The sequence below is a fragment of the Ictidomys tridecemlineatus genome, unplaced genomic scaffold (genome assembly GCF_052094955.1).
Source record: "Ictidomys tridecemlineatus isolate mIctTri1 unplaced genomic scaffold, mIctTri1.hap1 Scaffold_40, whole genome shotgun sequence".
Taxonomy (NCBI): Eukaryota; Metazoa; Chordata; class Mammalia; order Rodentia; family Sciuridae; genus Ictidomys; species Ictidomys tridecemlineatus.
The window spans coordinates 804,604-829,862 of record NW_027522604.1 but is presented as its reverse complement, the minus strand read 5'-3'; the positions used below and the strand labels follow the sequence as shown (position 1 = coordinate 829,862).

Below are 25,259 nucleotides of genomic sequence, written 5' to 3'. Positions count from 1 at the left end.
CGCTGGCAGAGCCTTGCACTCAGGACAGCAATGATGACACTGAAGATGTTTCATTGTTTGATGCAGAAGAAGAGACAACTAATAGACCAAGAAAATCTAAAATCCAACATCCAGCAGCATCATTTTTCCATTTGTTCTTCTGAGTCTGTGCCATTATAGTCTATCTTCTCTGTGAATTGCTCAGCAGCAGCTTTATTGCTTGTATGGTGACAATTATCTTGTTGTTGTCACGTGACTTTTGGGCAGTGAAGAAGGCCACAGGTAGAGACTGATGGTAGGCCTTGGGTGGTGGAATCATATTGATGAGGATGGAAAGAGTCATTGGGTGTTTGAGTCCAGGAAGGCATCTCCTCAGGAGAATAAAACTGTTTCAAAAGTTGAATAAAGAATCTTTTGGTTAGGACTAATTGCCTGTCCAGTGCTGTGGGTGATATTTGCCTTTAGTGCTCTCTTCTCCCTCAGAGTAAAATGGTTGGCATGGTTATCATGAGTGTGGTGCTACAGGGTGCCAACCTGTATGGTTACATTAGGTGCAAGTGGGCAGCCGGAATAATTTAACCAGCATGGCTACCTGGTATCTTGGAATGCAGTTTTTAAGACAAAACACCAGAAATGAACAGACTTCTTAAATAGAGAGAAAATTATATTTTCTGTGATATTGGGGAATGGCTGAAGAGATTCTTGATTATGAATTGTTTAGAGCTAAGTCCAGGGTAAAAAGGAGCATTGATTTTTGTTTGTTTGTTTTGTTTTCACTTGCAAAGTTACTATAAAGACTGTTTTCTTTTTTTAAACAAAGTTTTAATTTTTTTTGTCTAGTAGTTGAGGCTGGGAATTATGATATTATTAAGAACATTGTCAGAAATTATTTTATGGTGTACATATGTATGCATACAGTAATGTATCTGTATATCCCAAATTAATGTGTTAGTTTACATATGTTACAGAGATATTTGCATTTTGATCCATAGAATATAGGATGTTCTTAATCTATCTCAAAGGTATGTGTGTTTACATACTATTTCTATAGGTTATTTTCAGAAATAAGTTGATTCCATGATTAAGAGTAAACACTTGGCTTGTGTATGAGTTAAAAAGTTAGAAAAAATGTTAATTTTAAATATATACATCATGTTGAAATTGCTTATGTTAGACATGCACAAGTGAAAAACAAATTCAGGCTGGTAGTGTTAACTAGTTTTTAAAATTTTCTTTTATTTTTATACTTAAGGCTTAACTAATAAATGGAATCTTTATAGTTTATGTTTAAGGGATACCCAGGGATTGCTGCTGTTCTATTTATTTCATAGAAAGGATAGTCATATTTTATTTTAGAACTTCCTGGAAACTCTTCAGTGGTCTCTGGACTAATACAATCTTTTAGTACTAAATGAATATTATTCTTATATCATAGTAAAAATAATCATTTAAATACTTGGCATAATAAATGCCTAAATACATTTTATGAATCTATTTTTTCTTGCTATAATGGGGATATTGTAAATCATACATTTGTATTAATAATTTTTCTTAAACAAGGCAATATATTTAAGTGTAAACTAAACCAATCTACAAATTATTGTAGGCAGTTGTAAATTCTGTTGAGATACTGGAAACTTTGTTGGAGTCTTTTAATCAGTAGATTATATTGTGAATGTATTTGTGCATTGTTAAAATATGTTTAAAGATGTTTCGTTTTAGTTGAATAAATGTGTATTGGAGTGAAAAAAAAATTAGAAACATGATAATGCATAAAAATGCTCTAGGCCATACTAGGCACTTTGAACTGTAATCACAGCTATTTTGGAGACTGAAGCAGGAGGATCACAAATTTTGAAGCCAGCCTCAATACTTCAGGAACTTAGCAAAATCCCGTCTCAACATAATATTTTAAAAGGGCTAAAATTCATTGCTTGCCTAACATAGTCAAGGTTATCAGCTTAATTCTCATCACCATAAATAAATTTAAAAGAATAACTCCAAACCAAGCATATAATATGAGATAAATGGGGAATTTATAGAAGAGGGTGGGAACTATTATGTTGAACACCCCAAAATAATTCAACTATATTTAATTTTTTTCAGCTCATGATATTAACATGTCTAATCTCCACTTATATTACTTTTTAAAATATGGTAAAAAGTGTATGTACTTTTTTAATGATTTCAAAATATGAGTTATACTCAACTCTATTCTAAAAACTACCTTTGAAGCACATAGAGCACCAGCATTTATATAAAATGAAATCAGGCCATTTCCTACACAAAGTAATATTTAGTAAGTACTAATATATACACACATTATTTCAAAAGAAATTAAAATTGATGAAATCAAAAGGTCACTGGTATGCTTTTAAATGATATTATGAATATATGAGACACATTAATAGAGTTCTCCAAAAAGAACTTCTGACAATATATAAAGCATGCTTATTAGAAGGTCAATTCCCTTGCTTGCAAGGAGTAAGAGAAACTAACTACTTGATGAATGTAAGACTTTAATAATAAGATATTCTAATATGCTTTCTAAATTTGAAAAAGTAGAAAATGTCTGTTTAAAAAAGTCTATTTTTGGTAAATGTATCTGTTTTTTTAAAAGAATCTATTGACTTTTCTCTTAAACACTGTAATTATTTCAGTGGTTTTAAGCTGGAATATCATGTAATATCAATAGCTGAAATTTTAAAATATCACCATCCTCTTTCTTTCTATAAAATTGATTAGCAAATTTTCTTAGAATAATTTCAACCCAATTTGGAAAAGATCTGTGTGTGTGTGTGTAAATACATAATATTTTGAACAATTCCCCTGACACTTGGGTCCTGTCAAAGACATATTGTCTATGTGTGGTGCTGAAATGGAACCCAGGGACTCTCACATGTTAAGCAAGTTCTCTGCCACCAAGTTACACACACTGTCCCAAAGACCTTAATAAGAAAAAGATAATTAAAACTTTTTGAGAGAATGAGAACTGTCAAACAAGATAATTCAATTAAAATAAGGTAAACTAAAAAGTATATTTAAAAATATTGTTGATAAAAATAGCAGAAGTTCAAAGTTAGAGAAGAAATTAAAAATCAAACTGCAGAAACCTACTACATAAAATTGGAAACCTAGAGGGAATGGGTAATTTCCTAGTTAAAAAAAAACACATTAATAAAAGACTAAAGTAAGAAAACTATGAATGATCAATCAGCTTAAAAAGTTTAAAATGATGCTTACAGATCTCCCATTGGGACAAAACCAAGGAACTTAGGGGTCCACGGTTGAGTGTTAACTGACTTTTAACAAATTCTGGATTTACTTAAAATGTTCATGATCTAGGAGGAAAGAATGAAATCATTACTTAAAATAAATACTTCAATTAATTAAAATTAATTTCCTCAATTAACTTTGTGGTATAATACCAAAGCATTATATAGTCAAGATATTTCAGCAGATGTAGAATGTCAACAGAGTATACCATTACAAATGCACTGCCAAATAAACTGACTTGCTCAATCAAAAACAAAATGTATTCTTAATCAAAATTTTGATTAATTTAGTTCCATAAAATCCATGAACTATTTTTTCACAAATTCTGGCTTATTAGAAATAACATATTTAAACTTAAATAACCTTGTGAGTTTCATACATCTACTTTTCCATTTTTTAATATTTTTCCTGCTTTAACACAGTAAAAATAAGCAGTTAGAACAATTCCTCCTCCCCCTGTGCCAGAAATCATCCAAGTAGCTGTGTTTTGATGACAAGTAATCAGAGCCTCTTGAAGGGATATTTCCCCAAAGTAAACCTTGCTGAAATAATGAAGGAGAGTAAGCCTCCCTCCTCAGCTCTCAAATGGGTGCAGGGAGTGAATCTGCTTTCTCTTCACACTTCCCTTTTCCTCACCTGCCACCTATTTATCCAGAAGTTTCTGGAAGATCTCTCTGAGGCTGCTCTAGGCATGCCTATAGACATGACCCACAGAATCCTCAAGCCAGGATCTCTCTAAGGCTAGTCTGAGAAGAGCATCCCTGTAGATATGACTAAGTGTCCCCAAGCGAGGCATCCCTCTGAGGTTGCAGTGAGGAGAAGGGAGCTCTGGATGACCCTACACACGTGACCCACAGTGTCTGCAAGTCAGTTATCTGCCTGAGGATGGTCTGAAAAGAATGGAGCTCTAGGTGTCCCAATAGCCTTGACCCACAGCTGGTCTTAGAAAGGAGTTATAGCCTTGTTCCATAGTGTCCCCAAGCTGTGAGTCTCACTGAGGCTAAAGAGAAGGGACCCTAAAGTCCCTGTAGACACAATACAAAGTGTCCCCAAGTTGGGAGTATTCCTGAGTCTGCTCTAAGAGAAAGCTCCAAGTCCCCATACACATGAACCACATTGTCTCCAAGGTGGGAGTATGCTTGAGTCTGCTGAGAAGGCAACTCTCCATCCCATACATATGACCCACCAGGGTACCCAAGTTAGGAGTTACCTCCTCAGACCAGAGGTGCTCAGAGAACCTATGGTGCCTAGCTGGTGGAGTATTGCTTCAGACAGGAGGCACATGGAGGACCCAGGGTCCCTGAGCTGGGAGACTCCAGGTACATGGCATACCCAGGTTCCCTGAGCTGGGATTATCTCCTCAGATCCCAGGCACACTGAGGACCCAGTGTATCCAAGCTGGGAATATCTCCTCAGATCCAAGGTGCAAGGAGGACCCAGGGTCCCTGGGCTGGGAGGACCTTCTCAGAAACCAGGCACACCAAGGACCCAGGGTCCCGGAGCTGGGAGGAACTCCTCAGACCCCAGACACACAGATGACTCAGCGTCTCCGAGCTGGGTGTATCTCCTCAGACCCCAGGCACACAAAGGATCCAGGGTCCGGCAGCTGGGGGATCTCTTCAGACCCAAGGCACAGCCAGGACACAGGGTCCCGGACCTGGGAGGACCTACTCAGACCCCATGCACACGAAGAACCCAGGGTCCCTGAGCTGGGAGGACCTACTCAGACCTGACACACACGGAGGACCCAGGGTCCCTGAACTGGGAGGGCCTCCTCAGACACGAGGCACACGGAGGACCCAGGGTCCCCGCGCTGTGACGACCTCCTCAGACTTGATGTAGATGAAGGACCTAGCGTCCCTGAGCTGGGAGTATCTCCTCAGACTCCAGGCACATGAAGGACCCAGGGTCCCCAAGCTGGGAGGACCTCCTCAGACCCGAGGCACACAGAGGACTCAGCAGCCTCGAGCTGGGAGGGCCTTCTCAGATCCGACACACACCCAGGACCTAGGGTCCCAGAGGAGCTAGGAAGGCCTCCTCAGACATGAGGCACACGGAGGACCCAGTGTCCCTGAGCTGGGAGTATCTCCTCAGACCACAGGCACAAGGAGGACCCAGCGTCCCCGAGCTGGGACGGCCTCCTCAGACATGAGGCACATGGAGGACCCAGCATCCCGACCTGGGAGTATCTCCTAAGACCCGAGGCACACACGGAGGACCTAGGGTCCCCATCTGGGAGTATCTCCTCAGCCCTGACACACATGGAGGACCCAGCGGCCTCGAGCTAGGAGGACCTCCTCAGAGCTGAAGCAGGTCTGAGGAGGAGCTCCACATCCCCACACACATGACCCATAGTACCCTCAAGCTGTGTGTATCCTGGAGGCCGGTTTGTCACTCCCTGGTGGTTGACCCAGCATGCTCGCAATTTTTCCTGAGACAAGAGCTCTAGTCCTCACCCTGAAGAAGGAAGGGCAAAGATGGAACGTGACCCACTGTCCCCTGCTACCCCGCCCAGTGTGAGACTCTGCTCATACACAGGGCACCATTTCCTGATGGCCATGCCCAGTGCCAGACTCTGCTGTAAACTAAACCAATCTACAAATTATTGTAGGCAGTTGTAAATTCTGTTGAGATACTGAAAACTTTGTTGGAGTCTTTTAATCAGCAGATTATATTGTGAATGTATTTGTACATTGTTAAAATATGTTTAAAGATGTTTTGTTTTAGTTGAATAAATATGTATTGAAGTGAAAAAAAGAAATTAGAAACATGATAATGCATAAAAATGCTCTAGGCCATACTAGGCGGAGGACCCAGGGTCCCTGGGCTGGGAGGACCTTCTCAGACACCAGGCACACCAAGGACCCAGGGTCCCGGAGCTTGGAGTACCTCCTCAGACCCAAGGCACACAGAGGACCCTGGGTCCCCAAGCTGGGAGGAACTCCTTAGACCCGAGGCACACCCAGGACCCAGGGTCTCGGAGCTGGGAGGATCTCCTCAGACCTGACACGCACGGAGGACCCAGGGTCCCCGAACAGTGAGGGCCTCCTCAGACATGAGGCACACGGAGGACCCAGGGTACCCGTGCTGGGAGGACCTCCTCAGACCCGAGGCACACAGAGGACTCAGGGTCCCGGAGCTGGGAGGGCCTCCTCAGACATGAGGCACACGGAGGACCCACGGTCCCTGAGCTGGGAGGGCCTCCTCAGACATGAGGCACACAGAGGACCCAGCGGCCTCGAGCTGGGAGGGCCTTCTCAGACCCGAGGCACACCCAGGACCTAGGGTCCCAGAGGAGCTGGGAGGGCCTCCTCAGACCCGAGCCCCACACGGAGGACCCAGGGTCCCCGAGCTGTGGCGACCTCCTCAGACATGAGGCACACAGAGGACCCAGTGTTTCTGAGCTGGGATTATCTCCTCAGACCCCAGGCACAAGGAGGACCCAGCGTCCCCAAGCTGGGAGGGCCTCCTCAGACATGAGGCACATGGAGGACCCAGTGTCCCCGACCTGGGAGTATCTCCTGAGACCTGACACACATGGAGGACCCAGTGGCCTCGAGCTAGGAGGACCTCCTCAGAGCCAAAGCAGGTCTGAGGAGGAGCTCCACATCCCCACACACATGACCCATAGTACCCTCAAGCTGTGTGTATCCTGGAGGCCGGTCTGTCGCTCCCTGGTGGTTGACCCAGCATGCTCGCAGTTTTTCCTAAGAGCTCTAGTCCTCACCCGGGAGAAGGAAGGACAAAGATGGAATGTGAGCCACTGTCCCCTGCTTCTCCGCCCAGTATGAGAATCGGCTCATACACAGGGGCACCATTCCCTGATGGCCATGCCCAGTTCCAGACTCTGCTCATGCACACAGGCACCACTCCCTAATGGCCACGCCTAGTGCAGGCTTCTGCTAACCTGCAGTGGTAGTAGGGTGGCTAGTTTTTCTTATTTCTCTCAGCGCCTTTCTGTATCCTCAGCTATTACTGAATAGGATCTATTCCCACTTCTTTAACTATGTTTGGCTGTGTTTATTTGTGCCATCACCCGAAGTGGAATCTCAGGAGAAGACAAAAGGGAGGCCAAGAGACTGAGACCCGGGTCCCTGGGCTCAACCAGGCCATGCACTGGTGTAGCCAGGGGCCAGGCAGGCAGAGGCACAGACATGAGCACCTGCAGGGAGACCCTGGACACTTCACTCTTGTGCCCAAGGGCAGAAGGCCAAAAGCAGGTCAACACAGAGGCCTCTGCGAAGTGTAGACAAGTGACTGACTGACTGAGTGATGTAGCCAAGGACTGCCGAATTTTAACGTCATGGGTTTTAAGAAAAGCAGTGAAATCCCAGCCCATGTTGACTGCTTTCAAGGTTGTGGGACCCTGAGCTCACACGACCCCCCAGCAGCCTCTGGGAGCTGCAGGGTTCACCCCTTGTCCTGGGGCATTCTAGATTGAATTATCTTTCCTTGTTTCCCAGCTCTCACCATGAATGCCTCTGGGAGTTGCAGTTATTCCCAGAGATTCTTGACAGTCTAATTTGGTGTTCTGCCCACACAGCCCTCACCAGGCAGGATCATCAGAGCTGTGTGCCACATGCTATCTCAAGTGCCCTGGAAGACCCTAGCAGTGGAGACTTGTGTTCTTCCCATGTAGCCCTCACTCCAGAAACCTATGGGGAACTGCAAGTAGCAGAATTCCCCTCATATCCCATGCAACCTTCACTACAGAGGCATCTGGGTGCTTCAGAACCCCCAGGATCATGGACATTGTAGCCTGGTGCTGGGTTGGTGCAGCCCACACTATAGTTGCTTTTAACAGCTCTGAGGCCCCAGGAATTCTGTGTATTGTAGTCCACTTTGCTCAAGCATTTCTGACCTCAGAGGTCTAGAGCTGCAGGCTATTGATTATTCTGGGCAGTGCAGACCATCCTACCTAAGTAAACCTCACCATCAAGGCTCCCAGTATCAGCACACCACAAGCCTGCCTGGACACCCCTGAGGAGTGTGGGTGGTGCAATACAAATCTTGCCCATGCAGTCCTCAAGAGGTAGGTGTCTGGGAGCTGCAGGCCCTGGGGGATTCTGGTAGTGTATTCTTGCCTTTAGCCCACACAGCTCTCACTGTGGAGGCCTCCAAGTGGCAGGCCACACAGGCACCTGGACATCTCAAAGAATTCTGAGTAGTGTAGTTCAGCTCTCTACCCTGCAGCCCTCACCACAGACTATTTTTGGGGCTGCAATTTCCTGAGGATTCTGGGTAATGTTAGCCAGTGTTTTGCCTGCGTGCCTCCTGTGAGGGCCAGGATAAATGCAAGCCACATGCTTACTTTGGTAATGCAGAACTCACTGTGGAGGGTTCTTGGACTGTAGGCTTCACCGTCATCAGGGTATCCCCAGGAATTATGGGTAGTGTAATCTGACCTTTAGCATGAACAGCCTTTGCTGTGGAGGCCTCTAGGAGTTGCAGGCCACATGCTCACCCAGACAACATGTCTCTAAATGATTCTGGGTCATATAGTTAAGTTCTGTTTCCTACAATTCTCATCACAGAGGATCCTGGGAGATGCTAGAACTAAGATTTGTGGGTAACATAGTCCCATATTTTGCCCATTCACCACAGATGGTTCTGGGAGCTATAGCCCCTGAGGATTGTAGGTAATGTAGGCTAATGATTTGATCACCACAGAGGAAGGTACAGCTCATGAGGATTCTGGATAATGTAGTCTAGTTTTTGCCTGCACAGCCCTACTGGGAGGACCACAAGAACTGAAGACCCATGCTTTCCCTGGTACCCTGGAGAGTCTAGGTACTAATTCTCTCATCATAGAAACTTCTGTGAGTTATAGGCAGTGAGGACATACCCTGCATTGAGCCTGGTGTTCTGCCTTTGAAGCCCTCAACCCAGAATCTCCTGGGAACAGCAGACACCCAAGAGATATGAGAAGCACAGTTTGTCATTCTGCCCACACAGACCTCACTGCAGAGGTCTCTGTAAGCTGCAGGTCCCTTAGGGCTCTGGTCATGCAGTCTGTCATTTGGTCCATGCTGCCCTCAATGCAGAGGGATGTAGGAACTGCAGGTCCTGTAGGATTTTGGGTAACACAGGCCATCATAACCTTTGCATCTCTTGCCCCAGAGCCTCCTGGGAGCTGCTGGCTACATTCTCACTAGCCACTCCTGAGGACTCTGGGCAGTGTAGTAACCAATAAGTGTTCTCTTTCCTACATTGTATCTGACATAAAAGTGCCACACTGCCATTTAAAAACCTGGCTTATATCTGTTTTGAATATGTCTGTTTCTGATTATTAACAGTGTTTCCTAAATGTTTAAGAGATTGAAAGCTATTCTTTCACTTTTGCTAGTCCTGATAACATGCAAACCTGTGATTATAATTTTTATACACTATGGATTCTAAATTTTACTTTAAAAGTTAAACAGTTAATTGTGACATTAACCATTACTAGCTTTTTCATATTTTGGATATATTCATGTTCTAACAGAATACAAGCCTTTTAAAATGTAAGACTTGGTAGAGCCCTTTATCAAGATGATGTTCTCTAAACTAAAACTGTCTGTAGCAATAGTTTCTTTCAGATTTATATAGAAATAACAAATTTGATTGATATTTATTTATGATATTTAATGTTTTATAACTGGATAAGGGTAACCTGTTATCAATAAGTTATATATAAAATTTTGTGTTACTCTTTATACTGGGATAAGAATTTAAATGTATTTTTGGAAAGTAATAAGCAGAGCCTGGTTTGTTTAAAGGCTGAAAATGTGGAATATGATTTTGCCATTTTTTCCACCAAAAAGAAGTTAAGACCTCTCTTAGCCTTTATATTTTATTCATGTTTCAGATGAAATGTTGTTTGTTTGTTTGTTTTATAAAGAAAAGCAGTTTATTTGGCTCAAAGTTCTGGTCCAAGATTAAAGGGCTGAATCTATTGATGTCCTTTTTGCTGGCAGAATACTGAGGTGGCTCAGTACATCATATAGTGAGGGAAGGGACTGGGATTCTCCAGATAGCTGGTTTCTATAGCAGCCTCACTCTCAAGATAGCCCATAAGTCCATTAATCTGCTCATGGTATAGATGGATCAACCCTTCTGAAGTTAACCAATAAACTCATTAATCTGTTCAGGATATGCATGGATCAACCGTGCACAAGGACAAAGCTCTAAAATGGATCAACCCTGCGCAAAAACAAAGCTCTCATATGGATCAGCCCTACACAAGGATGAAGCTCTGATTGCGTTTATTACCTCTTAAAGACCCCACATATTTTTCTTTCTTTTTTTAATTGGTTGTTGAAAACATTACAAAGCTCATGACAGATCATCTTTCATACATTTGATTCTAGTGGGTTATGAACTCCCATTTTTACCCCAAATATAAGTTGCTGAATCACATCGGTTACACATCCACATTTTTACATAATGCCATATTAGTGACTGTTGTATTCTGCTACCTTTCTTTTTTTTTAACTGGGGATTTTACCCAGGGATATTTTTCACAGAGCTACATCCCCAGTTCTTTTTAATTTTTTTTTATTTTGAAAAAAGATCTTGCTACATTGATGAGGTTGGCCTCAAATTTGAGCTCTTCTCCCTCAGCCTCTAGAGTCATTGGGATTTCAGGTGTGTACTACCCTGCCTTGTGGTTCTACCTCATCTATTTATTTATTTTATTTGTTCAAATTAGTTATATGTGGCATATTGACATATTGTACACAAATGAAGCACACTTTCTCTTTCTTCTGGTTGTACATGGTGCAGAGTCACTCCAGTTGAATAATCATAGACGTACATAGGGTAATTATGTATGACTCATTCTACTGTCCTTTCCATCCCTGCAGTCATAACCTTCCTTCACAGTCCTCTACACAAACCAAAGTTTCTTCATTCTTCCCTACCTCCCCACCCCACTATGAATCAGTATATGCTTATTAGAGATAATGTTCAGCTTTTGTTTTGGAGGAATTGGCTCATTTCCCTTAGCATGATATTCTCTAGTTCCATCCATTTATCTGCAAATGCCATAATTTCATTCTTCTTTATGGCTGAATTATTTTCAATCATTTAAATGTATCACTTCTCTTTATCCATTCATTGGTTGAAGGGCATCTAGGTTGGTTTCATTGTTTAGCCATTGTGAATTGAGCTGCAATAAACACTGATGTGGCCACATCACTGTGGTATGCTGATTTTAAGTCCTTAAGGTATAAAATGGAGAATGGGATAGCTGGGTCAAATGGTGGTTCCATTCTGAGTTTTCTGAGGAATCTCCATACTGCTTTCCATAGTGGTTGCCCCAATTTGCAGTTCCACCAGCAATGTATGAGTGTGTCCTTTCCCCCACATCTCTGCCAACACTTATTATTGCTTGTATTCTTAATAATTGCCATCTGATTGAGATGAAATCTTATAGTAGTTTTGATTTACATTTCTTTTTCATTTGTTTGTTAATGGATTATATTTCTTCTTCTGTGAAGTGTCTTTTTAATTCCTTAGCCAATTTATTGATTGGATTATTTCTTTTTAGGGTGTTAAGTTTTTGAGTTCTTTATATATATCCTGGAGATTAGTGCTCTATCTGAGGTGCATGTAGTAAAGACTTCCTCCCATTCTATAGGCTCTCTCATTACATTATTGATTGTTTTCTTTACTGAGAAGATGTGTTTTAGTTTAAATCCATGCCATTTATTGATTCTTGATTTTACTGCTTGCACTTTGGGAGTCTTCTTAAGGAAATCAGGTCTTAAGCCACCATCATGAAAATTTGGGCCTACTTTTTCTTCTATTAGGTGAAAGGTATCTATTCTGGTGTGTAAGTCTTTAATCTACTTTGAGTTGATTTTTGTGCAGGGTGAAAGATAGAGGCTTAATTTCATTTAGCTATGTATGTATTTCCAGTTTTCCCAGCACCATTTATTGAAGAGTCTATCTTTTCTCCAATGTATGCTTTTGTCTAGTATGAAATAACCATATTTATGTGGTTTTTGTCTCTGTGCCTTCTATTTTGTACCATTGGTCTACATGTCTATTTTTGTACCAATACCATGCCATTTTTGTGACTGTTGTTCTGTAATATAGTTTAAGGTCTGGTATTGTGATGCCTTCTGCTTTACTCTTTTTGCTAAGGATTGCTTTGGCTATTCTGGGTCCCTTATGTTTCCAAATGAATTTTATGATTACTTTTTCTAGTCCTATGAAGAATGCCATTGGGATTTTAATACGAATTGCATTGAATCTGTATAACAGTTTTGGTAGTTTGGCCATTTGGACTATATTAATTCTGCCTATCCAAAATCATGGGAGATCTTTCCAACTTTTGAGGTTTTCTTCAATTTCTTTCTTTAGTATTCTATACTTTTCATTATAGATGTCCTTTACCTCTTTTGTTAGGTCAATTTCCAAGAACTTTATTTGTTTATTTGTTTATTATTGAGGCTATTGTGAGTGGAGTGTTTTTCCTAATTTCTCTTGCAGTGTATTCATAACTTTGGCTGTCCCGTCTGCAGGAGATTCTCTGACATGACAGAGACAGACTTCCTGTTAGCTTCAGGTTGCAGCATCCTAGGTGTAGGCTGTCACATATTCCAGGTGGGGGGGACAAGCAGAGGTGTCTTGCCTCTGCTGACCCATGTGTGTGCAGTCGTGGCCTCTGTGGACAGAGGTCCTCCTCCAGAAGTGAGTGTGAGCGCATGTCGCGGGAAAGCCTCTGAAGACAGGAGAACTCACTCTTACTTAAATAAATCCTCAGTGTCATCTCTCTCCTGTCACCAAAGAGGAAACAAAATAGACCAGCTCTATACAGTGGCAGATGGATGGCAGAGCCTTTGGAATCTGACAGGACAATCCCAGAGGGAGGGTGGAAAGGCCTAATGCCCATGACAAGGCTACAGGGCAAGCATTCGATGCCACACTGGACCTGGCAGAAGGAGCTGTGGGTGCCACTGCCATGTTCAGCTGGCCCTTGCTAGCCACGCTTGACTCTGTGGCACGAGCTATAGCTATGTTAACTTGGTTAGCAGCCTGACCTTGGACTTAGGTGTAGTAAAGTTTGTGAACTTATAAATGGGAAATGATAATAACAATGATATGTAAGTGACAGGTGGATTGGAGGTTGTCATAATAAAATACATGTGAAAGTTCCTGGAACTTAGTGATTTAGTCCAAAAAAAAATGGACTAAATTCTTCACCACCATTGAAATTTTCAAAAACTAAAAATTCTTGGTGAAAGCAATTTTGCTTTAATTGAAGAGGGCATATTACAAAGATTGCTTCTGTAGTACGAAGTCTAAAAAATCAGAATTTGGCATTAGATCAACAAAAAAGCAATGAGAACAGGATACAGAATCATGCTGGTTTGATGTCAGACTCCAAGTGCCAGGGCAGAGGCCTGTTGACTGAAGCCCAAACACTCTCTTTAACTTCAAAGCAGAAAACAGTGGTTAAACTGTTGAAATTGCAAAAAAGACAGAGCACTGGTTTTCCTCAGAGGAGAGCAGAAGCAAAGACTGAGGAAGGGGCAGGCTGCTACCTACCCAAGGCCAGCCTCATAGGAGTAACTTACCCAGGTCCAGCCTCATAGGAGTAACCTAGCCAGGGCTAGCCTTGTAAGAGTGACCTACCTGGGGCCAGCCTCCTATGTGTGACTTACCAGCCTTGATCCTCATGGGTGACAGTGGGCAGGTCATTGATTGCTTCAAGTTTTGTTTTCTTATCTGCTAAATGAGGTGATGTGCCTGCCTTCTACAGAAGCTCCTGCTGTGGTTTGCTATTAACATGTGCGGTATGACTGAACAGATTTTATATACATTCACACATGTGCACTCACAATTCACAGCTTGTTAAAGAGTGGATAGACTAATGATTCTATGTCCTAATATGAGTAAAATATACTGAAATTTGGCCTACTATTTTTGTTGTTATTTTTACATGTAGTCAGATAGGACATAGAGTCTTATCTTAAGTAAGTAGGGCTCTTTAAAAATTTAAGTAAAGTGTTGTAGTTTTAAAGTTTATTTTTATTTTTTAAATATTATAATATAAATTTTATATAAATAATTGTTTAAGTTTATTTGAGTAAAAACTAACACAATATAACACATCTAAAACATGAAATAAAGAAAGGCTAAAAGCTTTTAGTTTTTTTTTTTTAAAGAGAGAGTGAGAGAGGGGAGAGAGAGAAAATTTTTAATATTTATTTTTTAGTTCTCGGCGGACACAACATCTTTGTTGCTATGTGGTGCTGAGGATCAAACCTGGGCCGCACACATGCCAGGCGAGTGCGCTACCGCTTGAGCCACATCCCCAGCCCCTTTTAGTTTTTCTTAAAAAAAATAGAAAAATGTTCTTGTGTTTTACAATATTAACCTTTATGTAGATAAGGCTCTCATTAACTTAAAAAATACATTTAAATTGTACCTCAGTGTAAAAAGTAACACAAAACTTTATATATCTTATTGATAATAGGCCCAGTTATAGAACACTAAAGTATATAAATAAATCTCCAATATGTTATTTTTATAAACCTAAAATTACCATGCAACCTTTTGGAGAACACCAGCTTGATATAATTTTTTTAAGCTTTTATCTTAATGACTTATATACCTGGAAAATATGAACACATTTAATATACAAAGAAGAGTAATGGTACCATAATTACTATTGATGTTTTTATATCAATTAAGTTTAGCTCTTAAAGAAATAACATAATAGAATATTGCAAAATAACAGTTGTTATTTAACCATATTTGTATAATCCTTATTTTTTTCAAGATTATTTGTTCAAAAATTTACATATATAGCCAATGTACACAGACCTTCTTTATCACTTACTTAAAACTATATAGCCAACATACATAGACCTTCTTTATCACTTGCTTAAATTCTTTTATTTACTCACTTCCAAAAACACAATTTTTTTTATTAAATCCATACCTAGAACCTTTTAATTTTTTTTTAACCCCTTCTTTATTTACGCTTTGAAATCATTCTTGTAAATTTTTGAATTTTGGCAAATTACTCCATTTTAATAAGAGATATTTTGTTATTTGTAGTACACAATTAATCACATTTGTTTACCACATTATGAAAATATAGTGTCTAAATATTAGAGATGATTAAAAAAATATTTATTTATTTATTTATATTATTTACCAACTTAAAAATTATTAATAATGTTATCTAATGTAATTTAAGGAGTTAAAAGCATTTAATGGTATATTTAACATTTAGCATATTAACCTTCTAAATCAATCAGATATTTAACAAATACTCATAAACACATAATCTTATGTCTAATTAATTTACTTATTTTATCAAAACATTAGACAAGTATAATGAACCGTGTTAGCCATTTTTTGTTGTTGTTGTTGAAGAAAAGTCCTAGAACCAAAGCACAACAGTCATTAACATGTTAAAGACATCTTATTTTTTATCTGTTTACCCAATTTAAATTGAACCATTTAAATCAGTGAATTAAAAATATTTGGATCCATTTTTTTTTAATTTTTATGAGTGCTCTTTACATATATATCAATCTTTATATCATGTACATAATATATGGACATACACACAAACAGACATACAACATATAATATAAATGTGCACACATAACACAATAAAGGCCTTGTAGCTATTTTAGGTGAAATTTCCATTGCAATATTTAAATATTCCACAGTTGATCAAAAATAGAACTGATCAGAAAAACATTAACTTAGGGCTGTAGGAACAAAATTATGAGCTCAAAAAATACAGAATGTAGGAAAAAGCAAGAGTCCTAGAAAAATGACCGGCCAGTAATTTGAAAGTATCTTAAAATTCATTTATTTATTTATTTTTATTTATTTTTTTACAATCCCTTTTAAAATGACTTGCTTATCCACAATTCAAACAAGTTCCTGATTTATTTGGTTTAAGGGCTTCAGCCATGGCTGAAGCAAAAACAGAAACTTTGATGTTCAATTCCTCCCACTCCAGCACAAGCTTTCACATATTCACTCAATGAGGCATTTTGCCATTTTAATGGCCCCAAAATATGCTTACATTCAGGATTTGCATTTTCAAATGCTAATGTTTCCAATAATACTTTTGCTATTTGATCTTGACCCATTGCCTTCATTATAAAAGTATGCGGTCTTGCAAGAAAATCAGTGTAAATCAGTAGCCCCTTGTATAGTTTTAGTAAAGGAAGGTTGTGCCTGACCAGTGGGTATCACACATCTCTAAGCTCTTAAGAAAACCTGTCAAACTTGTGGAAGATCTGAATCTGTATATTGAGCCTGTCTCTAAAGGCACAGTAATTACCTTCCCCCATTAACTTATCCTCCATAGGTCCCGGGGGATTTTGAACTTCACTCTCTCCAGCTTGTTTTTGTGCCTCATCTTCCCATCAACTTCTCAATTGTAACCATGGAGATCCCTCCAAAACTGTTTTGGCTAATGCCTCCCAATCCAAAAGAATAAGTAATTTAGAAGTTCCCAAATTTTCTAAAATATCTAACACAAAAGGAGACTGAGGGCCATATTGAAAGGCTGTAGCTTTTAAATCCTTTATAGTATAGTGAACATCAATCATTGGGGGATTTTGAAGGTTTTGTTGTCTAGTTATAGGAAACAAATGTGGTGGATCAACAAAACAACCAGGAGGGACTGCAAGATCATCATCATCATCATGTATCATAGTAAGAGGAAATGAAAAACGTTGTTGTTCTCTACCCACATCAACTCTATTCTCTGTCATTGGAAAGAGAGAAGCATTAAAAGGAGCAGTAGGTTTAAGAGAGGACCTTTGCTTTTTAAATTTCATTTTATCCACAAAGGCCTTCCATAATTTTTTTCATACTGGAGTCACTATCTGAACTTTTTGAATCTTCCTCATCGCCCAGATCTGATTTAGGAGAGTCATCTATAGTATTAAAAATATCTTCCTTGGGCTCCGTTTTGTTAACCTTATTATCAGATTCTGATGTATTAACTTGTCTTTCACAAAGAGAGCCCTTTTCATTATTGCTTTCTAAAAATTGTAATGCTTGAGTAATAGTGCTACACAATCTCCAAATCTTCAAAGAAATAACATTCCCAGCCTGATGCACCTTATGGAGCTCTTTTTGAACCAATTTTTATTCCCCTAAATTTAACTGGACCTTAGTTTGATAATGGAACCAGTGATAATGACATTCTATAATTTTAAATAACTCCTTGAGTCTTTTATGTGATGTTTTCACACCTATGGAATATAATAATCCCTGTAGTAACTCCACATATTGTTCCTATAAGGATTGGGAGTTTCCCATGTTAGTTCTGAAAGACCCCTAAAGTCTCTTTCAACCTGGGGCGATACCTTTCGATATTTGTTAGTTCAGAAAGTCCCCCTAAAGTCTCTTTCAACCTGGGGCGATACCTTTCAATATTTATTAGTTCTGAAAGTCCCCCTAAAGGTTCTTTCAACCTGGGGCGATACCTTTTGATATTTTGTTAATCCCGAAAGTCCCCCTTTCGTTTTCTTAACCCGGGGTGCTTACCCTTTCAGTGCTGGATCCTGCCGACTATGCCAAATGTTGCAGTAATTCACTTGCAGGTCAGCATGGGAAAAGAAAGAAGAAGAAGCAGAGCAAGTGAAGCAGCAGCAGAAAAAAAAAGTTCTTTATTGTGTACAAGCAATCTTTTTATAGTATTGTGAACAAAGAAGACAGCCTTCCAACATCAATAAATCAGGTCTTTCAGCTAATTAAACATAGCATACAGAAGTTTTACTATCTACACAGAAGTGACCCGCTTCTCATGGCTAATCTATTCTCACCTCGAAGTATGTTGAGCTCTGCTCTTTGTTAAGAACAGATAATAAAATTTTTCTCAGCGCCCTCCTAGCCCACTTGGCAGAATATCCCGTTTGCAGGCAAGTCCTCCCAAGGACAGCAGACACCACGTTTTCAAGCATGTCCTCTGTTACTTATCTATACCTTGACGGAATATCCCCTTTGCAGGCAGACTCCATCAAGAACAGTAATAGTAACACAGTCACATCTGATTCTCTACACTTCAGAGCCAAAACTCACATGAACCTCATATTTTAGACCCCAATGGGCCTAGATTCCTGTGACCTTACGCCACTCCTTGAAAACCCTTGCCTGCATGCGATCTCCAGAGCTTTTACTGAAAGGAGATTCCTCAACACTTAATGGCTCCTGAATGAATCAAAATCCACAGTGCAAACTTCTTCATTCTTGAAATATGGCTAGGCCAATACCATGAAGTTTTTGAGAATCCCATGACCAGAAATCCCTGGAGAACCTTTAGATCTCCTGTTGCTCACCATGACTGAACCAGCAACTGCTGTTTTTGACTTAGTGGAATTCCTGACCATACTGAAGAACAGAGATGCCAGGGAATAGGAGCCAGCAGGGAACTGGGCCTGAAGCAATGGGGTGCAAGTGTGTCAACAACATCTGTGGTGGGCCCCTGTGCTTCTGTCATTGGCTTCCAAATGTTATGTGACTTACAAGGTGCAGCCAGCAGACCCTAAAATATAAAGGCATGTTTTTCTGGGGAGAGGATTTGGTGCAATGCTCAGAATCAAGTTGCTAGGCTCAAGGGAGAAAGATATATGGGGTAGCAGCCCAGTTTGTGTTTTTTCCTTCAGACCCTGACTCACCCCACGTGACAGAGCTCCCTCCAGAACCCTGTCCCGGTTGACCTTTATGTATTTCAAAAACAAAAACCAATTTTCCAGGGAAGCTGCAAGAAATGCCATTGAAACTGGAGGGTGAGCCAAAGGCTTCACAATCCACCCAGGGAGGCATTCATACCCCAATGGCCACAGTTACCTACAAAGAGAGGATTCAGCTCTGCTGCCTCCTGTTCGTATTGGAAAATATGAAACCATGTCCTCCTGTTCACATAGACAGAGACCAAGCTTTCATGGTCTCACTGCAAATGAAGCTAAAGCACAAAGCTATATTTCTAGTGCACAAATGTCAGAAGCAGATGGTCAAGAAGTCATTAGGCCAGAAAAGTTCCATGTTTGTGGTTTGTTTACCCTGTCCTCTACATTTGTGATCTCTTCTGCTACACCCAAGTTTCTGAGCTCCTCAGAATTTCCAATTCCAGATATGTATTCACACATTTTTTTCCTCTTCTCCTCTCATTGTGTCTTATTTGGGGTGATAGTAATGTCAAGGCATTGTGGTGGATGACAGTGGAAGATTTTTATGTGGCACGTGTTCGCATATATATTAGACCCATTTTCCGTTTTGCCATTTGAAATATTGAATCTCTGACACTAACCCATAACCTACTAGACTCTGACTACTTATCTTAACATTGATAAAAATACTCCTAAAGGAATAGAAGTAGAGGCATTTGATAGGAGGCACGATGTATACTTGGACTTGCCTTTTGCTTCATCAGAGATACATATTATAAAACCTCTCATGCATTTTTCTCCTTTTATTTCTCCATGAAGTTTCAAAATTAACAAATATGTAACTTCCTTACTCCCTGTCTCTGTCACCTGGGTCACAATGTATATTTTTATATACACATATATAATCCTACTGCCATCACAGGTATATTCTTGAGAGTACTCTGACTTTGGAAAATACAAATTTCATGAAGAGATCACTGCCCCCTGCTGCGCCCCTCCCCTGACTCAGGCAATGGCAAGGCCCTACTGAGGTGGATGGTGCAAGGCGTCCATCCTCTGGAGGAGCGCAGTATTTTTCTGGGAATGGGCTGATTTGTTTTTGTATTCCTTTAACAAGTATAGTTTTGATTTCTCATATGACCATTAAGTACGAAGGAAAAATCATGACTTTCCCAATTAATGCAACTACTTCTAAAGCATAGATCTGTTTGCTCTAAATGCAATGATTCAGCTGTGGAGTGTAAATTGTTAATGTCTAAAGAAAAACTCCCTGTATTCCTGTCAAGGAAGTTTTTGAGAAATTAAATTAAAATCTAGAGAAGAAAAATTAATGTTAAGAAGATAGATTAGTGCTTAGTACTGGGCAACTTGTTCTTGTTCCTGTGCACAATGGTTTGTGCTCTTACTCCTGTTTGATTAAAAGTAATAACAAATCAACTGCTTGCCATAACCATGGCACCGGTTCCAGTCAGTAAGTCAAGAAAGAATAGTCAAGGTATAGGCCAATAGTTTGGGACATTTGTAACTATTATTAAAAGTTAACTAAGCAGAAACAGCTCAAAGCAAAACTCAAACTGAAAGTACAAATACTTGCTTATGCATAAGCCAAGATACATTCTTCTATTCTAATTGTAGCTACGTAATATTTTGTTTTGCTTGAATAATGATTCCTGTTTTGTAACCACAAAATACTGTAAGCCTGCCAAAATGAAAAGTATATATGATCAACTTCACAAGTAAAGATTGGGATCAACACCTTCACTTTGGTGTCTGTGTTGTTTCTCCACCCCCTCCTTCGCCGACTCCTCACCATCCGTTCGTCTCCTGAGACCCCCTGTTGGAGCTGGTCTCTGACAGCCCCCCAATACACTGAGCTAACTGAAAATTCAAGCTGTGGTGAGCTTATACTTCAACAAGTTTATACATGAAACAATGTAGAGGAAAATGAATATTTTGGGTGCATATGTGAAGGATATATATCCCCTTAAGTATTTCGATTGGCATACTTACTCTTATATTTTAATATATTAAATATATAGTATGGATTTGCAAACATAAAATATATGTGTCATATACTTATACTACCTTGATTCTTTCATGTCCATCTGTGTGGATTCATAATCAACTTTTCACAAAATATTTCTCAGAAATATTCATTTTCTTGACATACATATTCATTTCTGAATACTCAAAATGAACTTCAGTGAATATTGAGTACTAACCCTAATATTTCTACAGTAAGTGACCCAGTTTAACATCAATGAAAGTTTATTCATATGGGACTAGATGTGTATTTTGAAGTAATTGTCATTCAAAATTGTTAAATTCCTCTTTCTTCAGAAATGATACCATTTCATCCAATATTCACAAATTGATATGCATATGATTTACTTTCATTCACTCCAGGTATCAGAACCCATGTATTTCTCCATGTTGCTTTACTTGCTTTTTCATGAGAGTTCTTTTATAACACATTACTTTTGAATTCCATCATCATTTTCGAAGCAAAACTCAAACACAGTTTGGTATAATTAGTAACCCTAATATTACCACTGAATGTATGACTACTTGGATTGAATGTTTGTATGTTAATACCAGATTTCATGTATTTTTTGAAATATCATTTCAATCAATTATTTAAAATAGTAACCTGTTATATTTTTTATTCACCGTTTCTTCTATTCCTGCATCATTTCTATATACGTAGACCAGGGTACACCTATTTTTATCCCGAAACCCTAAATTATAGGGTTTCAGAACATGCTCCCAGAAATGGTGGAAGAAATACGCATGTCACCTGCTCCATGTATTCCTCTCATCACATCATCTTCTGGACACAAAATGCAAAATTCACACTTATCTTATTCTTCTACCAAAGCCTAATTTTAATGAGAGCATGGATTACTAAAATCATCTATATCTGTGTTGCCTACTCTTTTCAAATTTCAATCCTATGGTGAGTATACACTTGTGTCTACCTAGGATAGGGTAATTCAACCACCACCTTGTTGAAAATATCCCTGATCTTGTCACTCATTTGGTACATTCCAGATCTCCTAACATCCCTATTGATATCTATTTCTCTAAGTGCCTTGTTTTGACTGACTCTTCATGTGTGCTGACATTCCCATTTACACTCTAATAGAAATTCATTCCATTGCAAAAAGGGCCTTTTGTCCAAATCCTAAACTCACTCTTCTTCCTTACCCTACACTGGAATCCTGCCTACTATCTCAATTTCACTGGAAGTTCTTTTTACATTTAATAGTCCCAGGTACAAGATATTATGCCATTGTATATGGATTTAGAGGATTCACCTCTGCAGAACATAAATCAAAACCACTTATCCAAGTCAAGGGCCCAACACCCTTGTGTGCTTCAGATCTTACCTAGTTTTCTATTTTCATACTTACATTTCGCCTTACATTCTTATAAACATCCCAGTTACCCAATACTCGTATTCATCCAGCAGAATGACTCCTAACCCAAATCGAACCTGATATGACCCTTAACCATACTCTGTTCCCTCCATCTATTTTCACATAACAGTAGGTCCTGAGTTGATCTTGTCATACAGGTATGAAGGGAATCCTACAGCTGCTGAGAAGCTCAAAGGTAGATGCAGAAATGATCCTTGGAGCAAATGTAGGCAGCTAGGTAGGACCTGTGAGGTCTAAAGTCATCTTCCATGGCCAACAACCCAGTCAGGATGAAGGGATGTGGCTGAATCAGCCTCCCTCTTTTCAATGCAGGGAAGATGGGCACAATCAGATCTTTGTGGGTTGCTGATCCCAGACTCCTCGGGTATATAGACCTTTATGACTTGTGAAAATGTCACAGGAAGGTGGGGCAGCCTCCATCTCATGGGACCCTTAGAAACAAGTGTGAGGACAAAGTGGTTGCCAAGGCAGTGACCTCATTCACTTCCCTGAAGGAAGTGACCTCACCTCACTTCCTTGGTGATGGAACTCTCTGAACTTGGGATCCAGGGGGCGAGGCACCCAGAGGCAGTTCCAGTCCCAGTGGGCTCACTTGTTTGTCTGTACCAAGGCCAGAGTCATTCTTTCTTGGCACCTAGTGATGGTTGAATAGCCAAATGCCTTGAATGGTCTGGACAGGGGCCTTTCCTGAGAAACAAGTGTTGGCTCATTGCTGGCTCCTGACAACTACACAGAGATGGCTAAGGAGACCAGAGCTGAGACAGGACAGGCCACTTCTGAGGAACATATTTTCACTCACGAGTCAGAGCACAGAGTGGATATATGCAGACCAAATACAGGGGTAGTTTGTGTGTCTTAGTGGGTGTGTGTTTCAATTTGTCGTTTTGTCTCATGTTCTGAGAACATGAAGGAAAAACTGTTGTTGTTGTTGTTGTTGTTGTTGTTGTTGGCTTGAAATGGACTGTTAACTAGTGAGTCTTTCTATGTCAGTGAATCCAAATGGTTTTGTGGTTAAAGAGAGTAGAGAGAAGAATGCAGCCCTGAATGTGTCCTGTCTAGTGGAAATCTTTGCAGGACTCCTCATGGCCAATTTATGAATGGACTGCTGCTTGCCTTCCAGATGGGGAACACCTACCAAGATCCTAAGTTCCTGTATTCTTCCTGAATTTTGGCCACTCTCTGAAGGGGTTCGTGGTTTTGTGTCCAAGATGTGTACCACCATCAAGCTCTGTGACATGGCCATGGACTGGATTGCTGAAGGGAATGCCAAGCATTTCAGAAAAGTCACAAATTAACATGACTGGTAAGCATCTCTCTGGAGAATCACTGCTTGGATAGATAGCCACCCAAGTTGCATGATTAGGATCTGTCAGTGCCACAGTGTTCAATTAAAAAAAAGTTTGTCTCCAGGCTTCTTTCCTCCCTATTGTTCTGTTCCCCTGAATGTCAGGGAGGAGTTTCCCTTTGGGCACTCCTTTGGGAATCCTCAAGAAAATAGTTTGAGGGGCTGGGGATGTGGCTCAAGCGGCTGCGCACTCGCCTGGCATGCGTGCGGCCCGGGTTTGATCCTCAGCACCACATACCAACAAAAGATGTTGTGTCCGCTGAGAACTAAAAAATAAATATTAAAAATTCTCTCTCTCCTCTCTTTCCTCTCTCACTCTCTCTTTAAAAAAAAAGAAAATAGTTTCAAATGAAAATGAAGAGGCCTAATCTGCACCTTTTAGTTAAAGTGCTTTGTAAAAGCTGTGTCTGAATCAGACTCTTGGCCCTATGTGTGGCTGTGAGTTACATTCTAGGCACCCAAGGAAACTCAAGAAAAATCCCATGTGTCCATCCAAATCTTAAATGTTGAAAAAGAAGTGTAATATTGGATGAAGTCTCTTGCCTTCCTCTGGTCAGGTCCCTGACCCCTATGAAGTAAGAACAGGGATCCTCTGGGTCAAATGAGATGTTGCAAGTCCTCCAGTAACTAGCACACAGGTGTTTTTTTTTCTTTCATGAATCCAGTATGCATAAAGAATCTACCCATGGCAGGCAGGAGGCCTCTAATTTGAGAAGCAGAGCAGTATTAACTACAGGCCCATTTTATCTATCCTGTTTCTCAGGAAGGGTGTCCAGGCCACCATGACATTTGGCACATGATGGGCATGAGAGCTCACTTTGCACACCATCTTAGACTGCTCCCCCTATGGAAACCCCCAGCCAGAATGTTATGATGAGTGTCTGTATGGAAGAAGATGAGAGCCATGTGGGAGTGTTTTTGTTAGAATAGTGGTCTTTTGTGTGGTGGTTGGAAAAGATGACTGGGTCCACCTCAGCTTGAACTCTGGTGTGATGCCATTAGAGACTGAGTTCTGGAACTGATCTCAGAGAACTCTTGCCATGAATTGTGTTGGGATTTTCTAAGGCCAGGCATTAGAGGAGCCTTTGGAAACTGAGATCTAGGCTGAGGATGGCTTTCTCCAGAGCACTGTGAATCTCAGCCAGGATTTCACATGATTTTGCTGTTAAAGCCTTTTCAGCTCTAATTGAGAGCCAAGACTCCCATGAACCTCCTATTTGAGACCCCAATGGGCCTGGATTCCTGTGACCTTTCGCCACTCCTTGAAAAGCCTTGCGTGCATGTGATCTCCAGAGCAGCCCAGTTTGTGTTTTTTTTTTTTCAGACCCTTACTCACCCCAGGTGACAGAGCTCCCTCCAGCACTGTGTTCCGGTTGACCTTTATGTATATCAAAGCAAACACCAATTTTCTAGGGAATCTGCAAGTAATGCCATTAAAACTGGAGGGTGAGCCAAAGGCTTCACAATCCACCCAGGGAGGCATTCATACCCCAATGGCCACAGTTACCTACAAAGAGAGGATTCAGCTCTGCTGCCTCCTGTTCGAAAATATGGAACTATGTCCCTCTGTTCACATAG

General features: G+C 40.4%; 1 pseudogene; it reads left to right on the top strand.

Moving 5' to 3' along the window:
- The first annotated feature begins 203 nt into the window (after positions 1-203).
- LOC101970732 (Golgi apparatus membrane protein TVP23 homolog B pseudogene) lies at positions 204-629 on the top strand (annotated as a pseudogene).
- The last annotated feature ends 24,630 nt before the right edge of the window (positions 630-25,259 follow it).